Below are 21,313 nucleotides of genomic sequence, written 5' to 3' on the forward strand. Positions count from 1 at the left end.
TGTAGTGGATCCAATCAATCTATATAGTTTTTCTCTCCCTTCATTTAACATCCCATGTAGAGAAGTAAAGGCAGTAAATTGAGGGAGTCACCCAGAGCAAAAGTTTGCTAGAGCACAATTGGCAAAATGGTAAAGGGGATAGAAATTCAAAAGGGGATGATGGTAAAAAACTAAATTGGTTCAGCAAGAGATAAAGTAGAGGGAAAAATCAGGCTATCTGAGAAGAAATGTCCTGGGAGAAAATGAGGAGGTCAAGGGATTAGAAGTCATGGTATGAATGTATGAAATACAAAAAATTGTGGTCCAGAAAAAAGGATTTCAGAGTTTCTGAACATGAAGGTGATATGTTCATGGATGATAGCAAGATCAAGAATATGATCATCTTTTTGTGTAATAGAGGATTAGGTCATGGGAAGTGAGTAGGTAGAGGAAATGAGTGGTTAGAGCGTTTGTGGAAATGCCAATATGCACACTGAAGTCCCCTAGTAAGAGGACAGGAGTTGGGGAGGAGAAAATAATTGTGAACCATGTAATGAACTCATCGAGGAAGGAAGGGGAGTGACCTGAAGTCTATAAACAACAGTTATCAGAATTTTGATTGGATGGTAAAGATGAACTGCATGAACCTCAAAGGAGGTCACTGAGTGAGAGGATAGGGAGAGAACTTGGAAATAACAATAGAGACTAAGAAATATTCCAAATCCCCTGTTGCAATAGGTGAGCCAAAGGGAGTGAGTGAAGATGCAGCAGGTACTAGAAAGGGTGGGAGTGCACAGTGTTCATACTGCTCAGTTCCTTAACAAGATTTCCTACTTTGGCCGACTGGACCTGTTCACTGTTCTGTCCATTTTCTCCTATTGGATAAGCCTCATGCTGCAAGATGCCAAGGCTATACCTATATCAAACTGCTTATTATCTCTACGAGGAGAGAGAGAAGAATTTGGAACTCAAAATTTTTTAAAAATGAATGTTAAAAATTGTTTTTATAAGTAAATGAGGAAAAATAAAATATATTCAGAAGCAAGATGTCAAAACTGATGAGAGTGGTAAGAAAGGAATTTTTCCCCCAAGTAGCAAGGACTGATTCCTTTTCAAAAGCTGTTGTCTGCTTCCATAATTGGCTCTCTTCTGGATTGCAAGGGACTCCTACTCCTTAGAGCCACTTTTGAACTCAACCTGACTCTCTAGAAATGGTTTCCATTTTAAAGAGTCATCAGGAGTGTGTCTGATACTTTGGCCAATCAATGGCTAGTGCCTCCCAATTGTATCAAATTTTACTAAAGAACAATAAAAGATCAATACAATGGAGATTCTAATTTACTTTCTGTTTAGACCTTAATACCTCATTGTCTCTACTTTTTGTCTCCTAATTTCTCTAAGATTAACTGGACTAGAGAGAAATCAACTGAGTAGAAGTATCTTGATCAACAATTTCTTGTCCCCTCTCCAGTACAAATAGATATAGAAGATCTTATCTCTATTCCAGTTCTATTCCTTTACCAGAAACTTATCAACCATTAATTCATCTGTTTAATTGAATTCTCTATTTCTAGCCTTAAGATGATAAACAAGGATATTATATTACTTCAGTTTCTCTCTCCTATTCTCCATCATGTTTCTTACATTAATCTCATGGAATTTCACATATACATATCTTCCCAAAATATCGTACTACTTCATCAACTTATATCCAGTCTATTTTATACAAGGCATATCCTTCCATCATCCAACCATAAATCCTATTCCTCCTAATCTTAGTCATTCTTATGATGTCACATTTACTCTCATGTTTTAAAATCTCAACTTAAATTTAATTTATTCCCTATACAATATTTATTGTTTACATAGATGGTTGCTTCTGACTTGTTTTCTGGAAAACTGACTCAGATATGCAGTCTGCCATCAGTAATGTGTTTTTATGGTATTCTCACCAAGGGCTTTTCATCCATCTTTGAGGTTCACTTGATTCTCCCAACATTCACTTGTGGCTCCAAGAAGCTGTAGCCACACCCTGGAGGGTAACCAGCGGGCTTCAAACTCACTGATGAGTGAGGAGCATGTCTACCCCAAGCATGGGAAGACTTTCCCTGATGGAAAGGGTGATGATGAGAACAATTTGTTCTAAGGGCCATAAAGACCACTGAATCAGGCTCTTTGGAGGGTTTAGAGCGTGGCCAGACTCTGAAGGTACCAAGGTCACCCAATTTGGCATCCTGAGCCACTGCCAGTCATCCTGGCTTTTATCCTGCCAGGGGACCTCAATGAGTCTGGAAGAGAGAGTGAAGCTGACACTCACTTAAATCCAGTTCACACACAAATCAAGTCATCACCCTGTGATGTCATTGGTCCTCTTCCAAAACAAAGGACAAACAATAACAACAACAAGCAAGGGCAGCCATTAAGAATGAGTCACATCAACACAGGAGACATGACACATCACACACACACACATACACACACACACACACACACACTGTTTCCTTCCTACAAAATTAGCTCACCAGAAGGACCTATCCAGCATAAGACAGAAGGAAAAGTCCCAATCAGCCAAACAAATAATCACAGTGATACCCTCCCCAAGTCATGCAGTCATACTTAGGTCTTTTATTCCTAATCAGAAAATTCCCCAAAGAAAATGTTTTGTGGGCAGTTTATTTTATATCAGCAGTTGCCATCTATTTTTTTCCTTAAACATGTTGGCCAAGTGCTATCTCTGCAAATTAGAAATGGAGGTTCAAATCACTCACAAAACAGCTCTACTTTTTGTTCCTTTCCACTTTGTCAGGTCTGTTAGGTTGCCTTATCTACCATTCTAACACCTAGCATAGTGGCTAGAAATGGGATGGTCTTAAACCAGGCCAGTGTGGACAGAGAATATATTTTAAGTCTCACTAAAGTACCATCTCAAATGAAATATGACCTGGAGGGGATGATGAAGCAGGAATGTGATGGAACCAGCTACTAGTAATTTATAAAATCTTATGTGAACATTTATTTTTGGAAATTGTCAAATGCAATAAATCAGGACTTGATTTATCATTCTGCTGATTGTGTATACTTAAAGTGATGGAGAAAATATTAATAATGCAGATTAAACATAAGTGTGTCTAGAAAATGAGATAATATTTGTGAAGAGCTTAGCACAGTGCCCAACATATAATATGTACTTAATAATTGCTTATCCCATATCACTCCCTTCCAATGCATTTCCCACCCCACCCCCCAGGGGAGCTGGTTATTAAATATTTTCCATCACACTCTTTAATAGAAGAGGGAGGGGATAGTGTAGAAAAGCCACTGCAATCAGACATAGAGAGAGGGGAGGAAGTTGAGTGTATGCAAATATCTTTTTCAGAAAAAATCTTCCCTAGTAAGTCTACTCTTGACAAACTTGAAACCCAATTTTATGGCAACATGGTGTAAATGAGATTAAATATAATATATAAGAATTAAGAATTTAGAATGATTAGTTTAATAGATTCTTCAAGTCTAGAACTTACTCATCTGAATTCCTCTCCAAAGTAGCACATAGAAGTTTTAAATAAATGAGTATATTAGCAATAGCCTACTCCCAATTCATCATGTCAGAAGCACCCTATCATCCATACAAAATTCTCTGATATGTCTCCATTTCTCATTTTTTAATTTAGTCTTTCAAATTTATTTATTTTGACTGGAGCATAACAGCAAGTGAGGGTAGACTGGATGTTCCAATATCATTTCATTAATATCTGTGCATTGTGTCTGGAGATGTTTCATTGATTTGCTCCATAGCATATTAATGTATGTTCGTATATTGCATGCTGTACTGTTATAAAGGTCATGATCAATGTGCATCTCTTGGGTCCTTTTACAGCAGGTTCATCAGTCCACAAGTATTTATTAAGTACCCTACCTCATCCAACTTTGAATCCTCAACCTATTTTGGAAGCATTGTCATTGATTTCACTTTTTTGTCCTGAATTCTCCCTTTGTAATATCAAATATTCACTGACATTGTCATGACCATGATAAAGGTCCTCATCACTCTTGTTTGGAATATTACAGCAATGGTTGGTCAAGTCTCTCCCTATTCCAGTCCCTTCTCCATTCATCAGTCGAAGAAATCTTCCTAGAGTACCTAAAGGTCTAACCATGTCAGATTTCCAGCAATCAGTGGAGTCTCATGCCTCCCCATTACCTCCAAGATCAATTAAAAGGTCCTTTATTAGACATTCAGAGTCTTTCATCACTTCCCCACCTTATCCAACTTTTCCTGTAAGTGATCTCTTTGTTATTCCTCAAGGTAAACTATCTCCCAACTTTAAGCATTTTCTCTAACTTTCCCATACCTGAAAAGGTCTCCCTCCTTATTTCTACTTCTTAGCTTCCCTGATTTCCTTCAAACCTCATCTAAAATTTCACCTACTATAGAAAATCTTTCCCAATCTTACTTAATATTAATGCATTGCTTCTGTTAATTATCTCCAATTTGTCCTGTTTTTACCTTGTTTGTGCATAGTTATCTGCATGTTGTTTCTCCCATTAAACTTCTCTTCCTTTCTTCATGTCCCCAGGATTTAGCACAGTATTCCAGCACATAGTAGGTCCTTAATAAGTATTTATTGATTGATCCAATATCAGAAAAAAATGCTACTGAGCATTTTTACAAACCATAGATGCTCCATTTTAAACATCAATATATAAAGAAAGCATACCTTGTCCTCTACATAGAATCTTCCTTGCCTTTAAGAGATAGACTTCATGCTTCATCCATTGCCCATCCTGAAGTCCTGACCCTGAAGAACTGACAAAAAGAAACCCATGTTGTGCTTGAGGGCCACAAAGGGTTCTAGCTTCTCTGAACTCTCTTCCTGCCTTTCTACTCCTGCTTATTTCAACATTTCTGTCAGAAGTATTTCATGGACCAATCTTTGGTTTCATTATTAAGAAAGAATAGTAGAGTAGGGAGAGCAGTGCATTTGCAGTCAAAGACTTATACTCAAATCCAAAATTCTGACAGTTACTAACCAGGAGACTGGCAGCAATGCATGCAGGGTCTCAGTTTTCTCAATTATAAAAATAAAAATAAAGTTGGACTACTTCAAATGTTGTTTAAGAAACATTAGCTGCCTGAATCCTGGAAAGTCATTTAGCCTCTCTCACCTTCGGTTCCTTATTCCATAATACATATATAGATAGATAAATAGATAGATAGATAGTTTTTTTTGTCCTTCATTTTGAAAGAATATCAATGACAACACAGGATGATGGCTTGACTTGTGTGCTACCTGGATGTAAGACAGAGTTGCACAAAATCATCATTCTCACTCTCTCTTTTTGTCATAAAAGTCTATGGCAAGACAAAAGTCAAGTTGACTACTGACAACGTGGGATGCAGTGGATGACTTTGGCATTTTCCATGTCTGACCAAGCTGATTCTTCCATAGTACTTATTTCAGCCATCTTCATGGTCACTGGAACAAATTGTTCTCATTTGACCATTCTCAACAGGGAGATCCTCACATACTTGGGGTAGACACCCCCCTAAGTCATTGATGGGTTTGAAACCTATAGTTATCCTCAATCTGATTCTGCTTCTCTGATGAGACAGTTTTGCCAGAACATGACTATTGTACATGGTACAACTTCTTGGAGACACAGGTGAAAATTGGGTGAAGATGGACACCAAAGGTAGATGGGTGCCCTGAAAAGGGCTCTGCAAGTCTTCACTCTGTAAGTGCTAATACTCCCTGAACACCCCATTTACCTCTTTTATATTATATAGTTTTATTATTGTATGTATATTGCATATTGTATAAAATACATAGTGTTATATATAATAAATATCTGTCTTATATATAAAGCTATAGCCACACACATTTTGCACAACTTAAAATGCTATAAAATATTGATTAATATTATTATAAACTCTCCAATCAAACTAGATATCTTGGCACATGCTCAACCATCCCTAGGTTTCCCCACATTCATACCTTTGCCCAGTTTGCCATACTTGAAACAACTTACTTCTCCTTCATCATCTGCCAAATTCCCACCTGTCATTGACAATTCTACTCAAATGTTCTATGAAGATTTTTCTGATTCCTTTCCCCCAGTGGAACTCACATAGCTCTTTGTTTCTCACCTCAATTATCTATTTATATATGATTTTTGTATGGTTGACATCTATGTCAGTGTCTTATCCTCCCTTCTCCACAATTAAATTGTCAATTCTGTGAACACAAGGATGTTTATTACATAATCTTTGTACTTCTCTCAACTAGGAACATGTTCTGCACATAGACAGGGTTTTATGGAGCTAGATTTTCCTTTCTTTGCCTGACAATGCTCAAGTTCTTTCTTACCCCAACAAATAAGGACCTCTGATTAACAAAGACAGCAACAGTGACCATAGGGAATATAAGTTCCTATAAGCAAATTTATTTGGTTGTTTAGGTGGCTTCTAAGCACTTTCAGTCTCCTAGGGATTGGCAAGGGATTGCTATCAGTTAAGCTTCCCTATGAAATGGTAATATCTTCAACTGAATATGAAAATTTTTATGTCAACAGCTTGTTTAAAAAAAAAAGGCAAGCTGTATATAGCATAATTGCTTGTATGCTTAATCTTTTAGTTTGCTATTGATCTTGATCTTGTCTGTAACAAATCTGACTATACAGAGAGAAATGATTCCTACATTCATTCAAAACCAAATTGCACAAAAGTGACATAAAGCAGGACTTCTTGAACTTTTCCCATTTGTGACCTCTTTTTAACCCAAGTTTTTTTTACATGATTTCAGGTATCTGGGCATGTAAAATAGGTATACAAATCAAACATTTACTGATAATCATAATATTACAATCCTCACATTCAGTTATGAGACCTCATAACATAAAGGGTATCATTAGCATGATCTTTGACATATTGCTTGTTGATCAAGAATGACCAAAAAAGAAGAGATGTCATGCATGTGATAAGAACAAAGAATTTCCAAGAGAATGCATGTGTGCTCCATTGTAATTCATGAAATGTCAGAAGAATTAGAGAAAGGTCCCCAGATTATTGACGAACCATCTATGAAAGATTTATGGAAGGTCATGGACAAGAGTGGCAAGGATGACAAGACATAGATGGATTGTGATTTATATCACTGGAAGGAAGACCTACATCATTCAAATCACAAATATGTTAAGGTATTGAAGAAGACAGAGATATATATCTCAGCCTTAGTTGGACATCATCCTTGGTCAGGTTATTCATAGTGTGAAAATTATTTTCCAATTATAAAACAGAAATGGTATCAAGTCCTCATGCTGCAAGCCTATCAGGAATAATGCCCTAACTGTCCATGTGTAGTTTTATTCCTGGATATAATGTGACACATTGCATGGTCCTCTACTGGCCTGAGAACTTATAAAGAATTGTTAGAAAGTATTAATATCATGAAATCTATGCCTTGCATTCTAACAAGGATCCAATGAAATCTACCTAAAGAAAAATCCATTAGAAAACATTCCATGTTTTCTTCCATTATAATCTTCATGGAAGATAGGAAGATCTTCAATGAAAAATATAGTTCATAGGGAAAAATATATAAAATTCTAGTCTTCAGAACAACATATTTTTTGTTGTTGTTGTCAGAGATGGATCACTTAATATTCTTGAAACACAGTTCACTAGTTTATGGATTTTGATGTAGCAAGGATTAAATACATGTCTTTCTCTTTACTCATTCAAACTTAATGACTACCATGAGCAATAAGCTTGTATTGTTTGTATAGTTTATAAAGTCAGAATTGGTTTAGTCACTCAACTCTACCAGTACTGGGAAAAGACAATCAGCATAAGGAATTTTTCATACTGATGATATTACAAATTTGATACAAAAGGCAGGTTTTTTGAGGTCTGAGGTGGAAAGAATCATTACTAACTAGGGCAAAGCAGTGGGGAAGAAAGGGCATTTCATCAGATTTAAGTAGTAATTAGCTTCGTAGAAGGAGAATGGAGAAGAAAAATGAGGTTTAGAATGCTTTTGTCAGATGGGGTATTTACCAGGTCCTTTGACTACAAATCAAACATTGATTAAGTAGTGCAGGTACTATGTGTGGTTCTCAGTCCTCAAAGAGTTTATACCTTTATATTTTACATTCTATTCAACTTTTCTCACTATATCACGCTGCTTCTGGCTTTAAAGAGGGAGAAGGATGTGAGGGTAACGTTTATAGATTTAGGGAATGGTGTGAACAAAAATCTAGGGATGAGAAAGACATATCCCAAAGAAATATTGAAGAAGGGAAAGGGACCTGTATGTGCAAAAATGTTTGCATCAGCTCTTTGCGTAGTAGATAGAAATCAGAAATTGAATGGATGTCCATCAATTGGAGAATGGATGAGTAAATTGTGGTATATGAATGTTATGGAATATTATTGTTCTGTAAGAAATGACCAACAGGATGAATACAGAGAGGCTTAGAAAGACTTACATAAACTGATGCTGAGTGAAATGAACAGAAACAGATCAATATACACTTCAACAACAATACTATATGAGGATCAATTCTGATGGATGGGGCTCTCTTCAGCAATGAGAGGATCCAAATCAGTTCCAATTGATTTATAATGAACAGAACAAAATACACCCAGAAAAAGAATACTGGGAAATAGGTATGGACCACCACATAGCATTTACATTCTTTCTGTTATTGTTTGCTTGCATTTTTGCTTTTTCTTCTCAGGTTATTTGTACCTTCCTTCTAAATCCGATCTTTCTTGTGCAGCAAGATCACTGTATAAATATGTGTATGTATGTATGTATATATATATATATATGTACATATATATATATATATATATGATATTTAACATATACTTTAACATATTTACCACGTATGGGACTACCTGCCATCTAAGGGGGAGGGGGTGGAGAGAAAGAGGGAAAAAGGTGAAACAGAAGTTTTTACAAAGGTCAATGTTGAAAAATTACCCATGCATATGTTTTATATATAAAAAGCTATAATTTTAAAAAATGTAAAAAGAAAAAAAAAGAAAAGAAAAAATTGCCAGGGCTTGGCTAATAGTTAATATAAGAGGTAAGGGAGAAGGAATCATCAAAGTTAATATCAAGACTTCAAACATGGGAAAATATTGAATGATAACAAATATGGTTATGTCAAATGAAGGCTTAAGTAGTGTAGTATATAGAATACAGGACTTGTAATCTAGAAACCTGAGTTCAAATCCTTCCTCAGATTAGTTATGTGGCCCTAGATAAATTACTAAAGCTCTGTTTGCCTCAGTTTCCTCCAAGGGATTGATATGAGGGAGGAAAATAGATAATATTTAGTAAAGTGTTTATAAAACCCTAAAGCACTATATATATTCTAGCTACTGGAAGGAAATAATGATCCCAGTTTGGGACCTGCGAATTAAGATGCTAATGAGAGTATATTACCTACTTCTGGGTAACAATGCGTCTGTGAGAATTTTATGCTGGGAGACCAGGTGGCTTTGAGAACTCCCTTCTCTCTACATCCCCCATCTAGCAAGTGATGGGTCTGAGGCTTGATTCAGTTCCCTGACATTAATAAGAATTACCTTGGACTGAAGAAGGGATTGCTATTTACTTGTTGTCTAGCATTGCCACAGCTCCCTACTGGACCAGCAGTAAAGCTGGGTCAGGACAAAGTATAGCATTCAGATAGCCAATGGGCTGGAAAGATTTGGACTTGTATAGGGCTTTGTGTACCAGAAAAGCTCACCAGACCCATGTGGATTTCTTTGATTAAATAGATGTGTTGTTTCATGGAGTCATAGTCATAAATTAAATGAGATATAATGAGATATACTAGATATAAAATTTTTGTAAACCTTACAGAAATATAAGCCACCATCATTATTATAATCATCATAGAATCAGAATAGGAGAGAACTCTGGTTTAGTAACCTAACCATCATTACATCTAGATATCTAGGAGACAATTGGATAGAGAACTGGACTCTAGATGTGTGACCCTAGATAAGTCACCTCTCACCTTTAATTTCCTCACCTGTGAATTGGAAATAGTAATTATACCTATCTCCCATGATTCCTGTGAGGATCAAATAACATAAATAAAGTGCTTTAACCTCAATGCACCATATAAATGCCAATTATTATTATTTCTTTCCCCTCCTTTCCCAAATGGATGTCTTCTGAATTATGTAATGTCTATTTTCAACTAACTAGCCTGGTATGGATTGTTGAAGATTAGCCAAGCAGCAGATGAGAATAAATGGTGAGGGGGACTTTTGAAGATTAAAAAAAAAAATGTTCCTAAAAGATAGCTCAAGAGAAAGAAGTTATGGGGAAGAAGCAAGAGATAGCAATCTGATCTGATTTTCTTGGGTGATGATGGCAAATTTTTATCTTAACAGTTCGATCTCTATTTTAGCCAGGTCAGTCCTCCCCTTGTCTAAGCATTACTGCCTAGCCCCAAGGCAAGGCAGCCTCCTCTCCCTGCCTCAAGTACTGGACCCAAGACAATAACCCTCATTTATCAGAATCTCCAGACCACTTCCAGTATGGGAAAAAGCTAGCTGGTTGTATTTTTGGTCTGACCATTCTCAATGACTTTCTTTAGAACAGAATTTCTGTCTATAACTCACTTTACTTTCCCTACCTGTAATGAGGTTTCAGAATGGTACCATAGATAACTTAATATATTATGTATAGAGCAATACACAAGAGCCCGGGCAAAGGGCCGAGTTCCAGCTTCATCTCTCTAAATCATCCTGTTTTCAGGGATTTTTGTCAGACACTTAGCATTATTCTAACTTTGGGCTCTGTCTATGTTCTAATTAGAGACCGGAATAGAACTGTTTCACTTTGCAAGCACAACAAAATACAGGTAAGATTGCTTCGCAGGAAAGCACAAAGGGATTTGGTTGAAGTTTGAATGTCTTCCTCAAGACATGTCTTACTGTCCAATCGATAAATGGTCAAAGGATATGAATAATTTTCAGGTGAAGAAATTAAAACCATTTCTAGTCATATGAAAAGGTGCTCTAAATCATTATTGATCAGAGAAATGCAAATTAAGACAACTCTGAGGTACTACTACACACCTCTCAGATTGGCTAAGATTACAGGAAAAGATAATGAGAAATGCTGGAGGGGAAAACTGGGACACTGATGCATTGTTAATGAATTGTGAACTGATCTAATCATTCTGGAGAACAATATAGAACTGTGCCCAAAGAGCTATCAAATTGTGCATACCCTTTGATCCAGCAGTGTTTCTACTGGGCTTATACCCCAAAGAGATACTAAAGAAGGGAAAGGGACCTGTATGTGCCAAAATGCTTGTGGCAGCCCTGTTTGTAGTGGCTAGAAGCTGGAAAATGAATGGATGCCCATCAATTGGAGAATGGCTGGGTAAATTGTGGTATATGAACGTTATGGAATACTATTGTTCTGTAAGGAATGACCAGCAGGATGAATACAGAGAGGCTTGGAAAAACTTAGATGAACTGATGCTAAATGAAATGAGCAGAACCAGGAGATCATTATACACTTCGACAATGATACTGTATGAGGATGTATTCTGATGGAAGTGGATTTCTTCGACAAAGAAAAGATATAACTCAGTTCCAATTGATCAATGATGGATAGAAGCAGCTACACCCAGAGAAGGAACACTGGGAAATGGGTGTAAACTGTTTGCATTTTTGTTTTTCTTCCCAGGTTATTTTTACCTTCTGAATCCAACTCTTCCTGTGCAACAAGAGAACTGTTCAGTTCTGCACACATATATTGTATCTAGGATATATTGTGACATATTTAACATGTATAAGACTGCCTGCCATCTAGGGGAGGGGGTGGAGGGCAGGGAGGGAAGGGAAAAGTCAGAACGGAAGTGAGTGCAAGGGATAATGTTGTAAAAAATTACCTAGGCATATGTTCTGTCAATAAAAAGTTATTAAAAAAAGAAAAGAACATACTACGACTCCCTAATGATTATTAGAAAACTGCTTATAGCATGTATCTTAATCTGAATCACATATCTTTAAATCCTCCAAATATCAAACAACTTAGAAAAGAGATGTTTGTTTTGTTGTTGTTGTTGCCGTCGATTTTTTTTTTTTTTTAATTCTTCAAAATGAAGAGACAAGATGGCAGGATACAGGCCAGGACACAGCTAAATTCTCCTAACACTCTCTTCTTAAAAAACCTTAAAATAATGTTTCAAATCAAGTTTTGTAATAACAGAGCCAACACAAGCTTAGAGTGAGACATTTTCCCAGAATAAGTCAATTTAGGAGTTTAGCAGGAAGGGTTTGTGAAATCCAGAATAGAAAGGAGCATCAGCAATGGGCTTTGGAGGTGACCACAAAAGTGGCAGCTCAAGTTAAAGGGGCATCAGTCAACTTGTCAGAAACACTTCACCCTTTGCTAGCCCTGAATGAAGCTGACATTGATTGACAATTCTATTGCCCACATGAAGCACTAGAATATAGTTCCAGAGCAAAGAGAAGGGCTTGTGGTCAGTCACAAGGGAGTAAGGGAACTGGTCACAGTTCCAGGGCCAAGAGGAACCTGAGTGCTTGTGACAACAGGAGAGCAAGGGTCCTTCTTAATTAAATGCTATAGCACACAGCAAGAGAACAGTGACCATACTCCCCACCAGATGATACCACTTTGGAAGCATGAAGAACTTGCAGACCTCCTCTGAAAACAGCAACATGAAAAAGCCTGAAGCTAGCTCACTGATGAGTTTGAGGATCATTATTACTAGAACTTCTAATGTGAGGGCTTGCAGAACCCTTTTTTGGGCTGTTCTAAATCACCTTTGGTATCTATCTTTCACTCAATTCTCTCTTAGGGTTTCAAAAAACTGTAACACATGCAGCAGCCATACACCAATCAAACTATCTTGGAAGACAGGTTAAACCAGTTTATGGATGAAAGTTTAGAGGGAAATACACAATTAGCAGTCTTAACTGTGAATGGGAATGGAAATGCAGATAGCAGATAGCAAAATGGATTAGAAACCAGAATATAACAATATGTTTTTTACAAGAAACATACTTGAAACAGAGACATAGAATGAAAATTAGGGGCTAGAGTAGAATCCATTATGTTTTAGCTGAAGTTAAAAATAAATAAATAAATGCTAAGGATAACAATAGTGATCTGAGACAAAACAAAAGCAAAAATAGAACTAATTACAAGAGAAAATCACCGAAACTATATTTTGCTAAAAGTTGCCATAGACAATGAACTAATCGTCATAATTGTTTTACAGAAAGTTTCTCTGTTAAAGCCTCACTTTTCAAATATATTTGGAACTGAATCATACTTATAAAAACAAAAGCTATTCCCCAATTGATAAATGGTCAAAAAATATGAACAGTTTTCCAAAAAAGAAAGAAAGAAAGAAAGAAAGAAAGAAAGAAAGAAAGAAAGAAAGAAAGAAAGAAAGAAAGAAAGAAAGAAAGAAAGAAAGAAATCAAAGCTGTTTATAGACAACTAGGCAAAAAAAAATGTTCTCAATCAAACCTAATAGAAATGACAAATGCTGAAAGGAGTAAGTAAAAATAGGTGCACTATTAAACTATTGATGAAGTTAATTGATCTATCAATTTTGGGAAACAATTCAGAGCTATGCCCAAAGAGTTATAAAAGTGTTCATATATTTTGACTCAGCAATAACAGAATTAGATCTATAGCCCAAAGAAATCAAAGAAAAAGGAAAAGAACCTAAATGTACAAAAATATTTATAACATCTATTTTTTTGGTGAAAAAGAACTAGAATCAAGGGGATGCTCATTATGTGGGGAATGACTGAACAAGGTTGTGGTATAAATTTTGATGGAGTAGTATTTTGCTATGGCAAAGAAAAAAAAAGATGGCAACACCTCTATGAAATGGTGCAAAATGAAATGATCCAAGACTTGTAGAGACTTGCATAAATTGGTGCAGAGTGGGGTAAGCAGAAAAGAATTTCAATAGCCTTAAAAGGGAAAAATCCTTGAGAAAAATCAGAACTCTGATACAATGACTAATCTTGGTTTTAGAAGATGAAAATGGCAAAGTAAAGCCTAAAAAAAAGTTAATGTGATGGTTTGTTTCTATAGATACTTCTGAGAATATATATGTGGTCATTGGAAAATGACAGAGATGTTTTTAAAATTCAATAAATTTTATTTTTTAAGATGACTAAATTCAGTATCTAAAGAAGAGAGTACAAAAGGATATGGAAAAAGTGGATGATTATATTTTTCTTAACAATTCCAGACTTTGGTAACATTCAGCAATTCCCCAAATCTCAGAAAAAAATTAGCCAGATTGAAATTTTGATTTGTTGTATGGGTTTTTTGTGGTTTTATAGCAGTTTACAGATCTTTCCAGATGTGTCTAAATAAAATCTTAATTTTTTTTTTTCTTTAACTAGCTAGGAGAATCTTAAGTAGTACCATTTCCCAAAGACTGAAAAACAAGTTCAGTGGTTGCTGCTGCTAATTCTTTTTTAGTAGAAAAGGCATATTATATTAACACTACTTGATTTGTTTATTTGTTTTGGTTTTTCCCACCCCAGAGCAATGTTCACTTCCAGATGCCAAAACAACTTTGAGGAGCTTCCTCTAGATCATTATTTGAGTCTCTATCAAATCCATCATTCAGTTCTGATATTATGTCTTTAGACTTTTACATGATTGGACCATTTAAAAATATACTAAGGGGAATACAGCCCGAGGACATTCATAATGGGACTCATAGTTTGTAATTAAAGACTTTGTTCTCTGATGAAATCTTAAAGTTCTTCAGTGGCTGAAATATGATGAAATTGACAATATGAATCTATAATTAAATGCACTTCATTTAATGAATTCCCTTCTTATTAATTTACTTTTCTACTCTGTATATTCTATGTCTAGCATATTATGAAGTACTTAACACAATAAGGGTAGGGTTTGAATTTTGTTGATATAAGTAAATCCCAGACAGGAAAACTCCCATCCGTAGCACCAACTCTACATTTTATTTTGAGTTGGTGAAAACTCTCAGAGATTAAGTGTCTTGTCCAAAATTACAGAGGCAATATAAATTAGAGATATGACTTGAACTCAGGTCTTCCAGGGCATGCTGTCTCTCTTAGTAATTCTAGCTTACAAATATTTGTTCCCTCTTTCTATTTTAACTCCATCCTTCACACAGCCACCCGAGTGAGTTTCCTCAATGATCACATTGCCCTTTAGTTCAATAAACCCAGTAATAACTCTATGTTATCTTTAAAATGAAATATAAACCTTTTGGATAAGTTGACCATTTTCTATTCTTCCTATAACACTGTACTTCTTGTTCTATACTCTCCAGCCACATTGTTCTATATGATGTTGTGTAGAATGCTCTGATTTTCCATCTCTGTTCCTTTGTACTAGCTGTTTTCTATAACTGCAAAGCCTTCCTTTTCATCTATGCTTCATTATATCCATCACTTTCTCTAAGATACAGCTCAAGCAACATTTTTTACTGGACAACTTTCTTTTTGTTTTCTCAATAATGTTTTATTTTTCCAGATATATGTGAAGATAGTTTTTAACATTTATTTTGATAAGATTTTGTGTTCCAAATTTTTTCTCTTCTTCCTTTCCCTTCCATTTGATGATTCTCTTCATCAACTCTTAGTTGGTGCCTTCCTTCTCTAAATCCCTTGTATTTAATAGTCATATTTTAAATATATATGATACATATACAAGCATATAAACCCAAATAAGTCTATATATGAATATATACACATATATGTATTCACAATATATTTATGTAGATATAGGATAAATATAATGTACAATATATTATGTACATTATATCATGTATAGTATATGATATACTATATATTCAATGTATATAATATTTGTTGAAATATAGAACTTACTAGTTGTGTGACCCTGAGAAAATCACTTAACCTTGTTTTTCTCAGTTTCCCTATCTATATAATGAGCTGGAGAAGGAAATGACAAACCATTCTAGTATCTGTGCCAAGAAAACCCCAAATGGGGTTATGAAAAGTTAGATATCACTTAGAAATGGCTAAACAAACAAAAATATATGAATTTATGTGTCATATAAATATTTGCTGAAGTATTGTCCAGTTCTCAAATCCATATTCCTATGATGTTCAGGACTTTTAGTAGGATTTAGTGTACATCAAGTTTATTCTTCCTCCCATTTTACAGATATTCCATGTGGTTGCCAAAATGAAATCCATAAAGGACTGCTCTGACCAATCACTCCTATAAGAAGTTTCCATGGCTCCCTATTATTTATTTCTAGAATAAAATATGAACTCTGTCTTTTAGAATTTAAAATCCTTGAATTTATGGATTCATTCTACTTTTCCAAACAAATCCTCCTCCCCCTCAATCCCTACTATGTTATGTTATGACCAAATTGGCTTATTCACTATTCTACATACATGATATTCCATGTTCTGAATGCCTTTACATAGGTTGTCACTCCTGCCTGGAGTGCACCTCTATTAGGAAGAAGCCTGGGCTTTCTTTAAAACAGAGTTCAGGTGCTATTTTCTACATAAAAACTTTTTAGAATCTTCACACTTCAGTGCTTAGTTTTTTCCCTTTCTTCCTAAAAATGACCTAGCATTTACTTTGGACATATTTTAAAATTAGTTTATCTTTGTACACATTATTTTCCTCTTGTTGAATGTAAAGTTCTTCAGGTCAGTGTTTTTTTCTTTCCCTTTCCTCTTTTCTCCATCTATTTCTTCCTTTCTTCCTTCTTCTCTTCCTTCTTTCCTTCCTTTCTCCCTCACTTCCTTTTTTTCTTCTTTCCTTCTCTCTCTCTCTCTGACTCTCTCTTTCTCTGTTTCTGTCTCTGTTATCTCAATCTCCTCCTCTGTCAGTCTCTGTTTCTGTCTCTATTTCTGTCTCTGTCTCTGTCTCTCTGTCTTCTTCAACACTTAGTATTGTCTGGCATATAGCAAAAACTCAATAAACATGAAAAGAATTTAATTGCATTGCAGCCAATGTAAGCATAAGAAGCTGGGTCAATTGCAGAATTGGTGATGTTATCTTTTCATCACAATATGCTTTGAGCTTCCTTCTTATGAGCTCACAAGCCATTCTCACCTCTGGAGTTTTCAATTATCTTATAGCTTCCTCATTCTTTGTCTTGCTATGGTGACAGTTAAGTCCACCTTCCTGGGACACAGTGAAAATATGCTAAACTGGCTGCTGATGTCACTGTGGGAGTGAGTGATCTTGTAGCTAAATATATACTGCATGGATTTACAAGCTGTCAATCTTTAGCATTAGGATTTAGACGTAAGCCTGGAGTAGTTGGTAGTTTCACCATTTCAAAAGCAAAGACTTTCAGGACAACACCCCAACAAGTTCCAGATTATTCATGCTCCTTCAGAAGATGCTATTTTCTCCTCTTAATTAAGAACTGACAGGCTTAATTCAAACTGATGGGTGTGTTGTATCTACTATGTGCAAAGCAGGGGACTGACTGGTAGGCAAAGATGAATAAAATTTGGTCAGTCCTTGTCTGCTCTCAAGGAGCTCATTTTTATAAAGAACAAGAAAGGAGTATACACATAATTTTTAAATTTTATTTTATTTCAATTTATAAAACAAAATAAGCATTTCCATAACACAGTAATTTTAAAAAGATGATTTACATGAAATTGCAAATCTATTATGTACAACTTGCTATTCTTTAAAAATGTATGATTAAGATATAATGTAAATTCTTTTCCTCCCTCTCTTCACACCTCATGCACCCTAGACATGGTTACTATTGGAAACAAATATGTATGTAGTTAAAATTTATTCTATATTCTATCTATTTATATCTGGACACAAATAGTGTCTTCCTAGATCCTTTATAGCTAATTTGAATATTTATAATAGTCAAAATGAGCTTATAGTTCAAAGTTGTTTTTACAACAATATTGTTGAACAAGTTATGGCATATGATCATGATAGAATACCACTGAAGTCACAGGAATGATGAACTCTTTGATTTTAGAAAAACATGGATAGACTTGTACAAAATAATGAAGAGCAAAATGAACAGAACCAAAAGAATACTGTACACAGTTACACACAATTTAAAAATGAATTAGAATATAAGCACATCAGTGAAAGTACTAACACATTGTTCAGAGAGGCATAATAATCCACTTCTCACTAGAGGAAATATAGAAATTATCATGGAGGAGGAAATATTGGAGCTATGCCCTGGGGGATAAGTAGAATATCAGCTGGCAGAAATGAAGTAGGGCATTTCAGATGTGGGAAATACATGAAAAGTCCAAGTGGTCAGAAAGGGAAAAATATATTTGAAAATGTTGAACAGTTCAATTTCACCAGGGCAAAATATATAGGGGAAGGAATCAATAGAAATAGAATAAAAAGATGTTGGAAAATTTCAGAATAGATTAAAAGTTTTTGCCTATCTTTGTACCTCTAGTGCCTGGTATATAATAGGCAATTAATAAATGCTTGTTGACTGATTGACTAGATTTCTAAGAGCATTGATCCTACTGGAACATAAATAATGGAGCCAACTAGATCCCTTTAGGCACCTGGTTACCAAAAAGACATTCTCATACTGTTTCAGTGAGCAGGAGTCAGCTACTATAGAGAGAAGAATATTGCTCTTACAATGATCTGCTCTAGCTTTGTCTTCCAGACCCTTAGGCACTGACATGAATATTGAAACTAAACCTTCCTTTATAGCCTCCCCCAATTAGAAAATGGTTTCCTTTGGTGCAGGGACTGTCTCCCTGCATTTAGCAGCAAGAATCCCCAGTATTTAGCACAGATCTTAACACAGTAAACATTTAAATTTTTTCCATTCATTTAACCCCACCTTAAGCAGTCTAAACCAAGATAAAGTCATTTAAATGAAACAGATTTTGTACATTAGATAAATTAACCAGATAATGGTTATAGAATGCACTAGAATAAGAGGATTGAGGGGAGATAGTAAACTAGAGGAGATAGAGACCAACACTGGGGAAATTAGGTAATTATTAAAATAGTATAGATGAAAGGTAAAAAACACTAAAAATAAGGTACCTTCCTTAGTAGTTTCAATTGTCAATTTCAAGCAAGTTATACCAGTACCCCCAGGATTAAGTGCTACCATTTCATACTGTTGACTTGGAGGACACTAAAAGCCCAAGCTTTTTTTTCATGAATTCTCATATTGCCATGAACCTAAATGTAGGACTTTACATTTATCTCATAGTCTCTAAACTGCAGAGCAAGCACCAACCTACATTGTTTCTCATCAGGAATAGCCTATATACAAGAAATCTGAGGTCCCATAAATAAATGACCTTGTCATTATTTTCAACCCATTTTTCTAGCCTGTTTAGATTTTTTTATTTGAATACTACTTGTATAACACAGTATTTTGTTTATTTCTTTTTTATTGTTCAGTCATTTCAGTTGTATCCAACTCTCTGTGACTCTATTTGGGTTTTTCTTGCAAAAATGCTGGAATAATTAGCCACTTCCTTCTCGAGCTCATTTTACAAAGGGGGAAACTGAGATAAATAGAGTTAAATGACTAGTCCAGGGTCAGATAGTTGGTAAGTATCTGAGATCAGATTTCTCTTCCTGACTCCAGGAAGTAGACTATGTCCATAGAGCCACCTAGCTGCCCATATCTTCTCTAGTTTTGTGTCAGCTATTAATGTCCTATGCTACTCCTCTAAAATGTTCTTCTGAGCTGCATTCAGATGATTAATCACCACTCTTGTTTAACCAGTTTGAAATCTAACTGCCACCTAACATTTACTCTACACTTCTCTACTTGGCTGATAAGATTATGAAAAACTACCAAAGCCTTGGTAGAAGACAGTTATTATTTATATATATATATAGCATTCTCTCACTTACCACTCTAATAATCCCCCACTAAAAGGAAAGAAAGGGTGGGCAGGAGGAGTACGGAGAACAAATTCAGGGTGGTTTAACTATTCTGGATCAGATTCTCCCCAATAAGGAGGAGATGGAAAAAATGATGGAAAACTATCACATGCTAGAGCTACGATAGAGGAGAAGAAAACTGGACAAAATACTATGTACTTTAAAGTTGGGAAGAGCAGATTTCAAAGGATTCATAGAGGAAAACAGTTAGGATTCCATGGAATAAAATTCTAAAGGAAAAGTTAGGTGAAGTAGCAATTAGAAACTTTTAAGAATGAAATTCTGAAGGTAAGAAGGGAAACAATATAAATGAGAAAGAGGCAGCCAAGTTGTCTGAAAAGACTAATATGGATGCACCACCAGCTGAGATACTAAAGGTCATGGACAGAAGATGGGGAAAGGGCAACTAACAGAATGCATATAAAAATATGGCATAGAGGTATGAAGTGAATGTCAGGAATATTAAAGCTCAGGATGAACTTAAATAAGCAAAGAAAGCTCATGGAGAATATAAAAAGTTGTTTTCTTAACTATGTTGAAGGAATCAAAGGAAATAATCATTTATTAAACACCTGTTATGCATTGGGCACTGTGGCAAGTAGTTTATTATTGTTATCACAACAATCTTGGTAGATACGGGATATTATTAAATTCATTTTATAGCTGAAGAAACTGAGGCAGATAAAACAAAGTGACATATCCAGGGTGATTAAAAAACAAACAAACAAACAAATGTCTGATGCTGGCTTTGAACTCAAGTCTTTTTTAAAGTCAGACCCAATTTTCTAACCATTGTACCACCTACTTGCCTCACTCTAATAGAGACCTGACACTTAGATAACGAGATAGTAAGAGAATGTGTGGATCAAATCAGGTGTATTTATCTATATTTTAACAGTGCATTCGATAGAATTGAGCACATATTTCTCTTATGGATAAGAAAATGAGCTAAAGGAGAAACCAAGTGAGAGGGATTCAGAACTGAATGAATGGGCAGACTCAGAAAGTCATCTTACTGATGGTGGATGTCTTCTTATAAGTGTCCCAAGGAAGTATACAAGCTCTCCTCACATTAGCACTGATACTACTAGGTTAGACAAATGTAAACACTACAGCCTGTAAAATTCTCTGGGTTTTGTGACTTTTTTTTTCCTGTCCACTAGGCCAATCATTTCCCCTCAAGCCCAGCAATTATCTATTTACTCCTGTCTCAGTGCTTTCCTAGAAGCCCCCAGTCAGGGAAATGACAGTACTTGGAGCATGATAAGAAAGAACTTCTGCTGTCTTAACTGAAAAGCACAAACTAACCCAATTAGATGGACCTGAGCAGAACTTTTCCTTATAAAACACCTAAGCAGCTCTGATCTAAGAGTTTCCAGCATCAC

This window comes from Antechinus flavipes, chromosome 1 (assembly GCF_016432865.1).
Source record: "Antechinus flavipes isolate AdamAnt ecotype Samford, QLD, Australia chromosome 1, AdamAnt_v2, whole genome shotgun sequence".
Taxonomy (NCBI): Eukaryota; Metazoa; Chordata; class Mammalia; order Dasyuromorphia; family Dasyuridae; genus Antechinus; species Antechinus flavipes.